This window comes from Zalophus californianus, chromosome 12, assembly GCF_009762305.2.
Source record: "Zalophus californianus isolate mZalCal1 chromosome 12, mZalCal1.pri.v2, whole genome shotgun sequence".
Classification (NCBI taxonomy): Eukaryota; Metazoa; Chordata; class Mammalia; order Carnivora; family Otariidae; genus Zalophus; species Zalophus californianus.
The window spans coordinates 71,147,844-71,165,223 of NC_045606.1; the positions used below are offsets into that span (position 1 = coordinate 71,147,844).

The 17,380-nt window shown below is 32.7% G+C and overlaps 1 protein-coding gene across 1 annotated transcript in view; it reads left to right on the forward strand.

Moving 5' to 3' along the window:
- Positions 1 to 17,380, forward strand: part of FOXP2 (forkhead box P2) — a 553,196-nt gene that overhangs the window by 60,749 nt on the left and 475,067 nt on the right. The window contains exon 2 of the mRNA XM_027574472.2: positions 5,660 to 5,804. The gene's annotated coding sequence lies outside the window, so the exon portion shown is untranslated. The remainder of the gene's footprint in view (positions 1 to 5,659; positions 5,805 to 17,380) is intronic.

Sequence of the window (17,380 nt, forward strand, 5' to 3'; positions counted from 1 at the left end):
TTATCATTTAAAATATGTTGTCATATGGCAGGATTTTCACCAAAAACTTGTAATTTTGTCTTGAGTTCTAAATTTTAATGTTGATTTAGAACTTCAGAGCGGGTATTTAAAGCCAAATATTTTATTTGACTACCTTAGTATGGTTTGTCTAAATGTGTTTTCTACAGAATAAGTCAAATCATGACTTGGTAGTTCTCCATGACACATATTTTTGACAGGCTTTTTTAGAACTTGAAAATAATGGTAGTGAAAATTATTAAAAATTATTTTAAGAAAGACACAGATGAATAAGACATAGTCTCTGTTTTCAGTAGTTTTTAATTACGTGTGAGAAATTGGATATATGGATAGATGGTAGATTAAGTGAAGAGTTTTCAACAGGAGCTGGTGAGAAAATGCTATGTGGGTTGATTATTTCTGGCTAAGAAAGTAAGGGAGTACTTCATGGAGGTGATGGTAATTGAACTGAGGCTTGAAAGGTATAGCACAATTTGAACAAATAGAATTTGAGAAAGACAGTCTAGATGGAGCAAATTGAGACTTTAAAGGCTGATAAAGGCAAGCATGAAATGTTTGGTTCTGTTCTGGAATGTAAGGGAGATGAAGAAGAGTAATATATGGGAGAGGCAGATTAGATGCTATGATGAAGGGCCTTAGATTTAAGGCTAAGAAGTTTTGGTTTATTTGGTAGATATTGAAGAACCCCTCCTGTTAAATGACACTAATTGATACACTAGTAAGAAAAGGTGCCAGGGAAATATTTGCATGATTTGAAGTGAAATTTATTGAATCTAGGTGTTGGTGTGTTTTAGTCCACCCCCCTATGTCAGTCTAAAAGATTATAAAAACATATATTTGGAAAACCTTGTCAGATATGGTGTATTCTGCAAATATTAATGGTTGGAGAAGTGTTTGAAGATATTTGGTGGATATGAGGGTTATGAATTTGAAATTGTCATTGGAGAAAGAGGAAGAGGACTATCATTGTAGAGGTGGAAGAGACATTGTTTTTAGAATGCTTTATAGAGACATCTTTTGGTATATATTTAAGAAAACTTGAGTACTCTTGAGTAAAGAGAAGGTTTGAAATAACAATTCTGAAGATATATAGGCCATTATTAATTTGAAGAAGGGTCAGAACCAGAATATTCAAGTGAAGATGTTTAAGAGGCAGCAGAGGATAAAGCGCTGAGTCAAAGAGAGAATGGAAAATTGCACTCACAGGCTGTTTTAGGTAATGAAATTAAATAGCAAGCATTTCTTAACATGTAAATGGATTATATACCAGAGGATTTTTTACTGGTGGGTCACAACACAGACCATACTTTCTTTAAGAAACCATGTTATACATGGCTTTTAGGTCATAGACTAGCTCTTCAATTTGACCATGATGTCAAAAAGGGGTGGTCCATCACCCTTATAGAACTTGCAAATATTATTTGTTAATATTTATCATTTTTTAAAAAATATGAAACTTGTTAAATCTTAAAAATTAAACCTTTCTCTCTATATCTTTGTCTCTCTCTCTCTCACATACACACATGCTTTTCCAGCCTCTCTTGAAAATTCACATTTGCTAAGACTAAGCCTGCATTCCTACACAACAAATGAAGTAGCAAATGCAGTCATCTGACGGGGGTTAAAAACCACCTCTTTAGAGACTTTACCACAGAACCCTCCAACTTTGTTTTATCTTGCACCTGGCTGCTTTTTAGTTTTGTTTTTGGATATTTTATGAAAACATATATTTGGAAAATTTTGTCAGGTTGGGTGTATTCTGCAAAGATTAATGGTAAGAGAGTTGTTTGAAGATATTTGTTGGATGCAAGGGTGATGGATATGAAATTGTCACTGGAGAATTGGGAAAAGAATTCCACCTCATTGTAGAGGTGGAAGAGACGTTATAGAATCATTGGTACATATTTAAGAGAACTTGATTGCTCTTTTGTGAGTGATAATTTTTGATCCTCATGATGTATTTGTCTGCCATATTATTCTTTCTAGTAATATATTCGTCTTGAAACCTAACCACTGCATGCAATAATCTTTGGAAATGAGACATGCTTGGGTTACAAATGAGATAGCAGGAATAGATTCCCTATCATTCTAGTAGGCTTGGCTATCCCCCTTGCCTTCTGTTGCCTGTAAATCCTCTGCAGGACTTCATTCTTCATTCCCTCCTTAACTGTTGGTTGTTTCCTTGGGCTAGAAAGAATATTATCAGATTTACATTTCAGAAACCAAACAAAAAAGTAAAAAACTTAGATTGTATTGTGGAGTGTGGGTTAGAGGGAGTTAAGAATGGGGGAAGGAGATTGTATATTCAGTAGGAACTTTAAATCTGAGGATCAAGAGACAGGTGTGGACTGGATATATACATTTGGGAATCATTAGCAACAAGTAGAGGTTAATGCTGGAAGTATGCCTGTTAAGAACAGAAGAGGAGGGGCGCCTGAGTGGCTCAGTCGGTTAAGCATCTGCCTTCGGCTCAGGTCGTGATCTCAGGGTCCTGGGGTTGAGTACCACATCAGGCTACTTGCTCAGTGGGGAGTCTGCTTCTTCTTCTCCCTCTGTCCTTCCCCCAACTCTTGTTCTCTCTCTCAAATAAACAAATAAAATCTTAAAAAAAAAAAAAAAGAACAGAAGAGGAGTAGAATGAAGTCATGGGAAAAGTAACATTGAGGAGGTAGCTCTAAGAATAGGAATTAGCAGACACTGAAAAAAGGTCTGAGGGGTAGGAGAGGAATCCAGAAAGAGGGGTGTCATGTAAGCCAAAGGGAGAATTTTAAGAAGGAAGGAGTGAAAAATAAGCTGAGTGAATGAGAGAAGTTCAGCAAACCAAGAATTAAGAATTCACATTTGGATTTGTCAGCTAGGAGGTGATTCCTATGCTGATTATAAAATGTTTAACTTCTAGGGCATAAGGATTTAGTAAACCTTTGACCATCTGTGTGAATTTGTTAGTGTGAAAAGAATGGAATCTTGTTTATTCTAATCCCAACCAAATATTTTTGTCACATAATAGCATCATGGAAAAAAAAACAAAAAATTGTTGATAAAAGGAAATAATCAAATGATGAATGAATAATAAATTAATGATACTTTTAGTGAATATATAAAGTTATCATCTAAACTGGGATGCTTTTAAGAAGGAACAGTATAACTATGAATAATAAGTATGAATCTCATCTATCCCAGGTAATCAAGGAGGAATGCTCACCTTGGTTATAGTTCAGGTTTATTGAGTGCTAGCTATGTGCCAGACACTGAGATGAATTCCTTACCAGTTCATATGATTTAATGACTAAGATTTTGGTTGCCAACATTAATAATTCTGTCTTTGTATATTCTGCATTTAATGACAAAAATGCTATATATAATTTTGATGTCTTTATAGAACTTAACTCTTTATTTAAAAAAGAAACACAAAAATTGGTAAATACAGTATACCAAATTACATCCTAGGGAATGGCGAAATGAAGATGATTAATACATGGTTCTCATTGCTAATGATCTACCAGTGTAATTGAGAGAATCTGAGAACAAAATTTCAGTATACTGTGGTAAAGTGTCATGATGGTAGTGTAGTTTGTGAAGGCCACAACTTGTATTTTATACATTATGTCCTGTCTTTTTTAAAGTTAAATTTATAGTATATTTGAACTTTGTAAGGTAGAGTTTGCTTTTTGTTAAAAAAGAAATTCACCAATGGAAAAGACAAGGTATAGCTAATTGTATGTTTAAGTGGGGTTTTCTCTACCATGGAAACTATGTTCTGTGTATGTGCACACTGTGTGTTTGTGTGTGTGTGTGTGTGTGTGTGTGAGAGAGAGAGAGAGAGAGAAAGAGAGAGGGAGGGAGGGAGATCAGTTCTATATCACAAAGGGATACATTTCCATATCTATAATGTAATTTTAGCCACACTCAAGCTATATTCTGTGAAGGGTCTGGCATATTTCTCTGACACATCTGGTAGATATGTGTGGCATTAATTAGCATAGGTATTGCTATAAATGACATGTCAGTCCAGGACAACAAAAAGTATTTGTTGCTGATGTCAATCATTCATCCTTTGTCAGTTCAAAAGGCTTCCCTAAAGGAATGCACATTGATCTTCACTGATCCAAAATACAGCAAAATCATTTCTGTGTTCTAGAAACAAAAGTGGAACTACCTATGTTTGAAAAGCCATATGGAGATAATCATACAGAAAGTGCACGTTTATAAATTTGAGTAGTAAGCCTGTTAAATTAGACCAAGATTAATTGAATCTTTTGAAAAGAAAACAGCAGTTTTCTGTAATCCTAATCTAGTCTTGAGTGTTTTCTTCCTTGGAGCTTTAATTTTTGGTAGCCTAATTTGTGTTTTTGTTTCACCTTGAAATAATTTTGAGATATGCCAAGTAAATGATTGCAAGTATCCCTTACAATGGTTAAAAACAAAGGTGATCAACACACGTATCAATCCATGACTATATTGATGGCTTAGAGGTACTCTTCTGCCTACATATATCTGTTTTTTTTATTTGGCTATTCTGATAGAGATATCGATTGACTTTGTTTACTATAATCCCATCACATTTATCTTTTTGTAATAATAATCACAAGTGTAATACTCTTATATTTCTAAGCAAAAACTGGCTTTAAAAAAGGACATATTTCCCCCCAAAACATATATATTTTATTTCCGATTTTTCTCCAAAATCTCCCCCTACATTCTAATTTATTATTTAATGGAAAGCAATATGAATGACTTTAAGATAAGGCAAGAGAGTGTGGTCTAGTGTATAGTACAGTTGAAGACATTTATCTTAATATTTCATTTTAATGAGGCAGAAAATATCCATTATTAGAAAACTGTAATTTGATAAAATTTGTAGAATACAATTAATTCCCTTAAAATTATGAATGTTCATACCACCAAAGGGCAGATAACCACATGTCACATTTCTGTGTCCTTGTAAAGGTAGTGTATGTTACCTTTTTACGTCTTACAGATTTGCTAGAGAATTAACATGAAATGGGATTTAGGATGTACCCATGTTATATCCTTTAATTTGATCAACATGCTTTGTTTAAATAGCAGTTCCTAACCTTTGTACCATCTTTAAAATTTTTACTCCAGGTCTCTTGCCCTGCCTACAGATCCTCTGCTATCTGTTTCTAGTCTGTCTCATGCTTTTGAAATCATCTTTTTTTATTATTCCATTAAAATTTTTAAAAATGGATTTTCCTTTACACTTTTCTAATCATCCTGTAATTCTTTAGCTCTAAGACATTAAAATGAATGAGTAAAAATATTTGATACCTAATCGTCTCTGCCAGTCCATTCAAACTCATGGATTTGCAAAATTATGTTAAAGTCTTTTAAAAATACATTTGAGTAGGCTTTTGTAGTCATTTGGTTTTTGAATATTAATTTTCTCTTGCTATGCTGCTTAGCCATAAAAATGAAAAAGAAGATAGATGTGGGTTTCTTTTAGTGGTGTTAATTTAAAGTACTTGATTTATTTATTATAATATTCAACAATGGCAATTCCTATTTTCTCTGTTCACATCAGATCCAACAGAAAATAATGAGAAGCCCCCACCCACCAGCACAGTAAGAAAAAGTTTGATGCATTTTGTAATAATTGATTAAAAGTATAATTTCCCCCTAGATCAAACAAATAATAGAAGTCTGTTGAAGCTTTGTCCTGACCTATTCTGGAAGTAGAAGAATACCCTGGAGAAAGGAGCATTGTAAGCACAAAGAATAAGACTCCTCAATCCTGGGAGAGAGAATTAAAGTCTAACCCTCCAAATGTAAGTCATCTGTACTCTATTTTCCATCCCTCAGTTTTTGTGGCTGTTCAGGTATTAGTAAAAAAATATGTGATAAAAATATTTGGATTTTTTTTCTGTACAAAATATACAGATGTTTTGGTTGGTAACTTTAAATTCCTATTTGTGTTAACATTTTCTAAATAGTAACATAAGGTAATGCTTTGCAATAATAATATTTAATGCAAAATGGATTATTTTTAATTTTATCTTCTGGAAGAGAACTGTTACGAATTTTGAGAGTATTCTGGTGAAAAGAAGGTAATTTGCTTTGATTTAATATCTGCAGTTGTGCCATCATAATCCCTTTTTGCTCTAAACTTTAGTTCTTTCTTTTTCTTTTATATTTCTTTATAGCTGAGAATAAGACTATCTTAATAAATCTGTTTGAATCCACCTTCCCGTAAAGAGAGACATTAAGTCCTTTTTTTTTCATTTTGCATAGTGAAACTGAATTGGAATGAATTTGTATCCATAATCCACTATAAAAATATATAAATTTTGTCAGCTCAGTGTAATTGGAAAGACTGATTCCCTATCTTGTTAGAAAGAACTTAAAAGAGGTGTTTTTGTGATTATATAGAAAGACAGAATTCAGTTGTGTTTAGAAATTGGTAGAAAGAATGATAATCAAAGGTAATACTTGTTTTAGGAAAATTATTTGGAAGAAATTTCTTGGCAATCACGACTTTTATCTGAAAAGTTACTTAGTGCATCATCCTTGTGATAAGGCACTTGATATGTAATATAGTGGCTTAACTGCCAGAAATTTGACTTTTGCTTAACAGTTGATAAGATAACCCTTTTCATTCTTTGGTGAAAGAATCAGTGAAAGAGTATTGTTTTGATTTTTAAAAGTCTGAACCATGAAAATCAATACTTACTAGAGTTGAATACAACCAAATTATATGTTTCCCCACCCCAATTATCTTAAAAATTGAAACATGAATTTTTGTAGGTTTTGAATGTGATATTCTTATTGATACAGCATCTGACAAAGTTGTCAAAGTAGTCTGCAGTAAGAAATCTTCATAATTTCTAGGTTCACATTTAATCTTTTGTTTAGAACGTCTGATAGAGCCTTGAAACTCTGTGGCTGTTCCTGACAGTCTATAGTTGTGAGTTAGGATTTTTTAATTTAGCAGAAACCATGTATTAAAAAAAAACCAAACTTTTTGGTTATGGTCTTAGATACTTAGTTCTAAATTTTTCTATCATTGAACTTGATAGAGATGCCTTGGAGAAACACTACAAACATTATTATTCCTTTCACTGATATGAAACAATTGCTCCTCATTTATAACTTTAATATTTGTTATTGAAAAGTATGACAGGGGCACCTGGGTGGCTCAGTTGGTTAAGCGACTGCCTTCGGCTCTGGTCATGATCTTGGAGTCCCGGGATCGAGTCCCACATCGGGCTCCCTGCTCAGCAGGGAGTCTGCTTCTCCCTCTGACCCTCTTCCCTCTCATGCTCTCTATCTCTCATTCTCTCTCAAATAAATAAATAAAATCTTTAAAAAAAAAGTATGACAAAACTTTTAAGAAGTTGTTTAACTTTGATGAGTAGTGAATTCTTATTTACAAGTTTGAGGTTGATGAAGGATTGGAAAATGTTATTGTTTACAGAAAACTTTTGCTGATCCTCTGCTCTACAGCAGTGCAAATAAAGTATAGCAACAGTAACATGGTTGAATCCCATAAACATAATGTTGAGTAAAAAAAACCTAAACATGTATGTATGATTTCTTCTTTAAAAAGTTCCAAAACTAGACTACAGTGTTTAGGATGCAAGAAATGATTACAACAAAATTAAAGATAATAGTTAAATTCTAGGTAGGTGATAGAAATTGGGGTGGAGTTTCTAGGAGCTTCCTGTGTGTCAGCTACATTCAATTTTTTCACTAGGCTGGTGTTGCATGGATATTTATGCTATGGAAAGCTAGGTGTGTCTCTGCTAATATCAGGTATAAGGCAAGGATGTCCTTACCATTCCTATTTAATATTATACTGGAATATACTTAATATTATACTGGAAATCCTAGCTAAGGTAATAAGATAAGAAAAAGAAATAAAAGGCATACAGATCGGGAAGGAAGAAATACAACTATTTGCAGATAACATGATTGTCTGTTAAAAAATCTCAAAGAATCAACCAAAGAAAACCTCCTGTAACCAATAAATGATTTTAACAAGGTTGCAGAAAACAAGATTATTATACAAGTCAGTTGCTTTCCTATGTACCAGCAATGAACAACTGGGATTTGAAATTAAAAATACATAAAGTTTTTTACCATTATATTAGCACCAACAAACCTGAAATCCAGGTATAAATCTAATTATATGTATATATATAATACAAATTAGGAAAACTACAAAATTCTGATTAAAGAAAATCAAAAATCTAAACAAATGGGGAGATATTCCATGTACCTGCAAAAACATACACAATATATGATTATAATGTCATGTCTTCCTTTCTTGAGCTATATATTCAACATAATCCCAATAAAATCCCAACAAGTTATTTTGTGAATATTGATAAACTGATTCTTAAGTTTATGTGAAAAGACCAAAGACCATAAATAGCCAATATAATATTGAAGAAGAGCAAAGTTAGAGTACTACGCTCCCGGATTTCAAGACTTCATATAAAGCTACAGTAATCAAGACAGTATGATATTGATGAAAGAATAGACCATTGGAATGTAAAAGAGAGCCCAGTAATAGACCTCACAAGTATAATCAACTGATGTTTGACAAAGGTACAAAGGCAATTCAATGGAGAAAGGACAGTCTTTTCAAAAGTGGTACTGGAACAATTGGACATTGATACGCAAACAAATCTAGACTCAAACCATAAAACTTTTACAAAAATAAATTCAGGGTGGGTCATAGAGCTAACTGTAAAATGCAACATTATAAAACTGTTGGAAGATAACATGGAAGAAAATCTAAGTGGCCTTGGGTTTGGAGATGATTTTTTAGATAAAATGGCAAAAGCACAATTTATGAAAGAAAAAATTGAAAAATTGGACTTCAATAGAATGAAAAACTTACACCCTGAGGAAAACACTGCTAAGAGAATGAAAAGACAAGTCACAGACTGGAAGAATATATTTATAAAACACATGTCTGATAAAAGACTTGTATTTAAAATACACAGAGAACTCAACAATAAGAAAGCACATAATTCAGCTAAAAAGTGAAAAGTTTTAGAGTTAATGAAAGAAGACACAAAGATGGCAAATAAGCATATGAAAAGATGCTCAACATTTATTTCACTAGGGAATTGCGAATTAAAACAATGAGATACCACTACATACCTATTAGAATGGCTAAAATCCAAAACACTGACAATACCAAATGTTGTTAAGGATGTAGAGCAACAAGGACTCTGATTCATTGTTGGCAGGAATGCAAAGTGATATAGCCACTTTGGAAAACAGTTTCGCAGTTTACTATGAAGCCAAACATGTATACAATACTTACCATGTAATCTAGCTATTGCACTACTCGGTAATTACCCAAATGAGTTGAAAACTTATGTCCACATAAAAATTTGCAGAACAATGTTTATAGAAGCTTTATTCCTAATTACACAAACTTGGAAACCACCAGGATGTCCTTCAGTTGGTGAATGAATAAACTAGCTGTGATACATACATTCAATGGACTATTCAGTGATAAAGAGAAATGACCTATTAAGCCACAAAAAGACATGGAGAAACATAAATGAATGTTACTGAGTGAATGAAGCCATCTGTAAAGGCTACATACTGCATGATTCCAACTATATGACATTCTGGAAAAGGCGAAACTATGGAGACCAAGAAAAGATCAGTGGTTTCCAGGGTTGAGGGGAGGGACTGATGAATAGGTGGATTTTGTTTTGTTTTGTTTTTTTTGTTTTTTTGAATAGGTGGATCTTTAGAGTAGTGAAACTGTTCTGTATAGTAATGTAAGGGTGGATACGTGACATTATGTAAAGAGCTGTACAACACTAACAGTTAACCCTAATGTGAACTCTGTACTTTATTAATAACAGTGTTTTAATATGAGTTCATCAGTTAGAGAAAATGTACCATGCTCTAATGCAAGATGTTAGTAATAGTAGAAACTTTATGTATTCTGCAAATAGGGAAGATAATGTATATGGGAATTCTGTACTTTCTGCTGTATTTCTCTGTAAATATAAAACTGCTCAAAAAAATTTTAGATAATTTTTTGCAAGTCTAATATAATTTAAAAAATTAAAAAGCAGTCTCAATGATTCTGTTAATTAGAATTCTGAGAAAAAGTAAGATAATTTCAGATTTGATCTATCTACACTGAATATTCAAAATTAAAAAGATATAATTTAAAATCAATATTTTGTGATCTCACAAAGCAGTGTGTTTTATTTGGGGGAAGTGCTAATGTCCATAAAGGGAGTCTTCTACACTTGAATACATTTAGTATAACTTTTTATGACAATTTATTTACGTAGCATAAACTTGTCTTTATTTTAGGATAGGCGTTTCTGGGCGCCTGAGTGGCTCAGTTGGTTAAGCAACTGCCTTTGGCTCAGGTCATGATCCTGGAGTCCCGGGATTGAGTCCCACATCAGGCTCCCTGCTCAGCAGGGAGTCTGCTTCTCCCTCTGACCCTCTTCCCTCTTGTGCTCTCTATCTCTCATTCTCTCTCTCTCTCAAATAAATAAATAAAATCTTAAAAAAAAAGAACTATTTTAAGATAGGCATTTCAGTTTTGGTTTTAAAAATATTTTTTTCACTAATATAACCCAACCTCATTCTGTAATAATGAAATACTCATCTTTATTAAGTTGTTCATAGCTTCTTTCCTTACATTTTAATGCATTTTATGCAGTGGTCTATCATCCTCAGAAATGCTTTTTTACTTATGTGGGACTTTAATTTGTTAATTTTAACATTAGTATGTTGTAAAAGAAATGGAAAACACAGATGCTTTTTGTATTCCTTTCTTGAATACAAATTTTCAAATACAGATTCAGTTTAAAAATACCAGGCACGGACTTTTTCCTAGTCCCTTTTTAATTTTTCTTTCCTTTCTTCTTTCTTCCCCTCTTCCTCTTTTTCCTTTCTCCTTTCTCTCTCAGTATATTCTATTGTTTAATTTCTCAAGGAGTGAATATAATCTTATTTAACTAGTTGACATTAACAGAAACCAGGAATTTATTATTCATAAAAAATGAAATAGAAAAATCCCCCTTTTCTTCAGATTCTGGATATAGCTAGGCTCAACACAAATGTCTAGGGAGAATGCATCTGTTGCTATTGCATTTTTTTTTTGTTTCTCTGAAAACTTGGCATTTGTAATATATCTATGATTTTGATTTGTCTTGGCCAAAACCCAGATTACCAAGGAATTACATTTTGAACATATTCAACTAAGAATTATCTTTGTAGCATCTTTTCCTTTGCCATATTGAAATTTTGGGAATAAAATCAGATTTTGTTTCAGAAACCAGCTATGTTTCTTCATAGTGCCAGAATGATTTTTTTTTAAGTTAAAGAGACACAAAGCAATACTTAAAATCTTTAAAACTTATTTTAAGCATACCATGTAGGAAAGAGTCCCATTTTTGCATTTGACAGACCTGGGTTCAAATGTTTGCTCTGCCATGTAATTTTTTATAGTGATCTTGGGTAAGTTTTGTATGTGAGGAAAAAAAGAATTTCTTTATGGGTTAGATGAAGATTAAACCACCAAACACAAAAAATACCTGCACATAGCTGGTACTTAATTAATGGTAGTGGTCTCTGTCTTGCTTATTTTCTATATATGTAGAAGTGTGTGTATAAATAAATGTGTATGTATGTTTATATGTATGTATGTGTTTATATACATATATGTATATTTATCTCTGTGTTTCACTTTCTCTATATATCCATCTATGTAGCTCTATCTCTATATACAGTAATGTGCAATATGTAGTCATTTATTTCACTTGCTAAGTTCTGAAGCAGAGCCTTCTTCTGGAAAGGATATAGTTCTGGAATTTAGGAAATATGAATTCTGTCACCACATGGAAATATTTAAAGGCTTATTATTTCTTTGTGTCCTAGTATTTCCATAACTTTATATTAATCTACCTAGAATGTTTATAAAGTTTTAAAAGGTCTAAAGAATATGTTTCCTTTATAAGTACCCAGCAGACAACAGAATAATTCTTTTTTAAATCTCATTCAATGTGTAATTCAGAGAATGATGTATTAGTACATCTTGATTGGAGTTCAAAAAGATGTGCATTGGTCAGTTTGAGAAGATATATGGGAATATGGAAAATAAAATAACTTATTAATATCTGAAAAGAGACATGTCAGTTTTAACAAGACCAAAAAATGCTAGGTGGGAATTGAGTCTTTCTGCAAAATAGACATTTGCTATGATTTAGTTTTCACTAAATAGCAAGGCACCAGTTTCTTGGGGCAGCTCTTTGTACAACTGTCTCCGTAACTGATCTGAATCTTTGTAGAGTAGAAATGCAACAAAATAAAGTGTTAACTCTCCATATTCTCTTACAATAATGTAGACTTTTTTGTAAAAGCAGCTGTTAATATCTCAAGAAAGTAGCTCATATATCTTGCCTGAATATCTTACATGAAGTTGTGTCTTGTGACTTCTGAATGACTAACTTAAATCTTAACTAATAGCTGCTCTCAGGCACTCAAAGAAGGGTTGTAACGAAGAACAGAATGCTTAAAGAGGCAGGAGTGAAATTCATCAGGCTAAGTGTTTAGAATGAAAGCGTGACCTGTTGTTTTGAAGTTATTACTATTTTTTTAAAAAAGCAAAAAACTAGTTCAAACTTGTTTTCCCTATACCTCTTTATATTTTAAAGACAAGATGGTGAGAGCAAAACTTCTTGTTAAACCCAAAGTTGTTGGTAGCCTCCAAATCCATTTGAAAGACCAGTTAGTTACACATTGAATCTGCTTCCAAGTTAATGATGCAAAATTAAATCTGGGACAAGGGCCTCAGTATTCCTGGGATGAATAACTTCTTTTAGTGGGTCTGTCAATGATCTAGTTTTGTAGAGTTGACAGTTCTCCCCATGCAACCACTATTACTTATGTGCCCCATTTTGATTATAGCCCTGTGGAACAACATAAAGGAGCAACAAAGTGGTCTTGGATCAGGTATCAAAGAATAGTTTGAAGGTGTATGTTCTCCACAGATAGGATCTAAAGGTCATTTCTGCTGGACTTTCTTAAATGTTTAATGATTTTATTATTGAACAACTTAAAAGACCGAAATTCTCTTTTGGCAAATCAGAGTATACTTTTTTTTCTATTCATGGGCCATATTTTAGGTTTGTCCAAAAGGCATTAAATTTACTAAGACTTAATACTTTTACCTAAAGTAAACCATCTATCAGCCATGTCAGATAACTCAAGCTATATGAAAACATTTGTTAATCTGCTGATCTGGGCAAATTTGTTAAGAATGCTTTTCACTAAAACATATTTTGAGTATTCTCTTTACCCCAAAATCCAAGGTGATCGTTTTCTTTAAGATTTTTATTTTAAAATATTGTAAACATTCAGAGAATAACACAGCAGGCATCCACGTATCCAAATTGGACATGCTAATATCTGGTTACATTTCTTCAGATTTCACTCTTTTTAAGAAATACAATACCACAAATATGGGAAAAGCTATGTGCTTTCATCCTGTTCCTTTTTCTCTCTCTAGAGGTATTTACTACACTGAAGTTGGTGTTTATCTATATTCTTACACTTTTGTTTTCTTTTTTGTTTTTAAGGTCGTTCTTTTTTTGTTTGGTTGGTTGTTTTTTTTTTTTTTTTGAGAGAGAGAGGCGGGGAGAGTGGTAGAGGGAGAGAGAGAGTCTCAAGCGGACTCCACACTGAGTGCAGAGCTGGACCTGGGGCTCCGTGTTACAACTCTTGAGATCATGACATGAGCTGGAATCAAGAGTCAGCCACTTAACCGACTGAGCCACCCAGACACCCCACATTTTTGTGGGGTTTTTTTTGTGTGTGTGATTTTCAAATTTATGCAGCTGGCACCGTATCAAGTCTGCCCTTCTGAGAAATTTTTTCTTTCAAAGTTATATTTAGAGGATCTACCCATGTTGATATATACAGGTCTGATTTTTTAGTTTTTTTGAAGTAAGCTTTTTTTGATACATATACACAACATACATATATATATATATATATAGTAGTACATTTATGATTTTTGCAGTTGTACAATGAAAACTGCAAAAATCATAAATTCCATCTTGATGAGTTTTCATAGAATGAATGCATCTGTGTAGCTAGTACCTGGCTCAAGAAGTAGCACATTACCAGTACTATAAGAGCCTCCCCCTCCTCCACCAGGAAAACCTTATCCTGACCTCTCACAACATAGATGAGTTTTGTCTGTTTTTGAACTTTATATAAATAGAATAATTTAGCATATAGTCTTTTGTGTCTGGCTTCTGTTTTTCATACTAGGTTTACAAGCTTCCTCCATGTTACTGTGTCCATCTAAGTATCTATCCTGAACGCTGTCTAGTATTCCATTAGATGAATATGCCATTGTTTCTTTCCATTTTATTTTGGGACATTCAGGTTGTTTTCTTGTTTTTAACTATGAGGCATAATACTACTCTGAAGATTGGTGTACATGTCCTTGACATATTATGTGCGTCTCTATAGCTAGGAGTAGAATTTTTGTATGACAGGATATCCACATCGTAATGTCAATCTAGTGTCTGTATTGTAGGTTATCTGTATCATAGTGTCTTCATTAGCAGAAAGCAGTCTTCTAAAATAGTTGTCACAGTTTACCTTCTCACCATCATTGTATGGGAGTTTGAGTTGCTCCATATCTTGCAACACTGAGGTTGTCTTTTTCCATTTTTGCTGTTTTGTTGGATAATAGTTAATTAGTTTTAACTGCTTTATAACATTCCATGGTTTGAATAAAGCATGCTTACTTTAAAATCCTTTCCTTGGTAGATGAACAATTTGATTGTTTTTCATTTTTTACCATTTCAAACAGTACTATAGTGAATATATCTGTATATATCTCTTCATGCACATGTTTGAGAGTTTTGCTAAGGTTATAACTTGAAGTAGCATGTCTGAGTTTAATAATGCCATGTATTTATTTTTTCAATAGACTTCTATATTTCTCGCTAATGGGGTTATACTATGAAGTGATAATTTTAGTTTTATTATAAATCATACTCATCAAGTATAGAGAATAAATGTTGCTTATTTAAAAGACATTATGTGAAACTTAATATCCTAGAATTTGGGTTAATATTAGTGGGGAGAGATGAAACATGCTGCACAGCACCTGGCATATAGATTAAATAAAGCTTCCATTACCATTTTCACTGTTAAAATTACTCATGATTATATTGCTATAAAATGCTCATTCTTTTTTTTTTTTTTTTGCTCATTCTAACCTCCATGCAATTCATGTAAATTCTCCCACCATCCATTTAAAGGTAGCTTCTTTCAATCTTTGAAATTTCTTTCTTTACTGGAGTTTTATTTTTCCTGCATACTAGAGTCATTGCATCCATTTGATCTTGATTTTTGATTACCCAGCTGCATATATACTGAGCTAGTTTGGGAAGTTTATATAATTTGAAAAGTTTATATAATTTGATTAGTAGATTTACACATTTGTGACATTCTTACTGAAGATTTGATCCTGAGCAAAATGGTGACGTGGAGCCCAAATTATTGTTCAAATTATTGTTCCCATTGAGATTTATGAAAATAACATGTATTTTTATACTTTTATATTTTCTATTAGATGTAAGAACAGAGTCAATGTTAGTAGCATGACCAAAGCAAGACCTTTAATTTAGATTTTTGAATTTGATACTATCAGTGAGGTGGGTCAACATTTGTCTCAAAGAAAGGAAACTAATTAGTTTATTTGTTGCCATTACTTTTTTTCTTATAATTTTCATTTCTCGCATGGCGATTTTTTCCATGATCCTTAATTAGTCTTGATCTAGTCGACCCCTAGTTTCTCTCTTCAAATGAGAAATGCGTATTGCTATACAGAATCTCTTTTGGTCACTCTTCATCCCTCTTGTTCATCATGGACAGCAACACTGTTTTCACTAGCAAATGTGTTTTGAATTAACAAACCAAACTTTAACTCAAAAATCCCATGTTTATTTTTCAGAATAAAATTGTACTGGTTAATTTTATCTAAGAACTCAATTTTTGCCAGTTTGTTAATTTTTCAAAATCTTTTATACTTAACTGCTTACTAGCAGGCTAGTGCAAAAGACAATTTTGGTTTTGTTGTACCGTTTTAAGATAACATTTCTATTGCATTCCTGTTTTTATGAATATTTTCTTATGGTTAAAGTGAATCTGAATTTGAATTTATCAGTTTTTATTATTTCAAATCTAAGTATATTTGTATCTACATAGATCACGAATTGAGGCGGTTTAAGAAATATAATATTTCTTAAATAGTTAATATTCTTAAATATTCTTAAATATTTCTTAAAATATTAAGAAATAATTTCTCAATAGTTTCATTTTAGAGTTGAATGCTAATGTATATGCTTTTAAAATGCAAATACCTGAAAAGAGTAATTTTTGTTTTCCACTAGATTTTAAGAATCAGTATCTAAGGCATTTCCACTTTCATTATTTCCATGCAGTATTATATAAAATCCTGTATGCTTTCTTCAACCCTCTGTCCCCAGTGCCCAGAGTGGTGTTGGTATACAGTCCCCATTTAATAAATGTTTGGAGAGTGAACTGCTTTTAAGTGTTCTTTTTCAGAAAAGGACATTGTCTCTTTACCCTGCACTACAAAGTGACTGGTAGCCTTCTACCTTGAGGTGCGTAGTCTTTGGAAGACTTTGTTGAAATTAATATGAATTACAATGGTTGAGCAGTTAACATCCTTTAAGGTTGTGCTTGAAGAAAATGATCTTTGTGAAGTGAGCCAAAAATAGTTACTTTGAGTTAAAAAAAAGTGCAAATCAAAAAACTATCATGTATTATGGGGGGTTCTTGTTTAGCTTTTTAAAAATGTAGAAATAGAAACACTGCTAGTGTAAGTCTACTCTGAGGGAGACAGGGATGATGTCATCAGTGTTCAGAATTTTTTCTGAAGTATAACTTCTGTGTGATTTCTCTTCAACTTTTTTTTACTCCTGGACCAGTTTCCTGATCTACAAGATGGAGATTGAATGATTGAATAAAGTACTAGTTGATTCCCTCACCAGCTTTCATTGAGGATCTATGCTAGACCATGTAGTACATACAAAGATATGTTGGCATGTTGTAGTGGATTCCACCTCTTCTCCTATGATCTTTGTCATGGGTTTATACATTTTTATTCTTGTATTGCCATTATGTTAGTATTTTAGGAGGGAATGGATATAATAGTATGTGTTTAGACTGATAGGCTAAACTAGAAATCCTTCAGTGATATTGTTGATAAATCTATAGGACAGTTTTAATCACTTACCTTCCTTGAAATACTTAACACTGCTAACTGCTTCCTCCCATATCATCCCCTGTTCTCATGTTATGT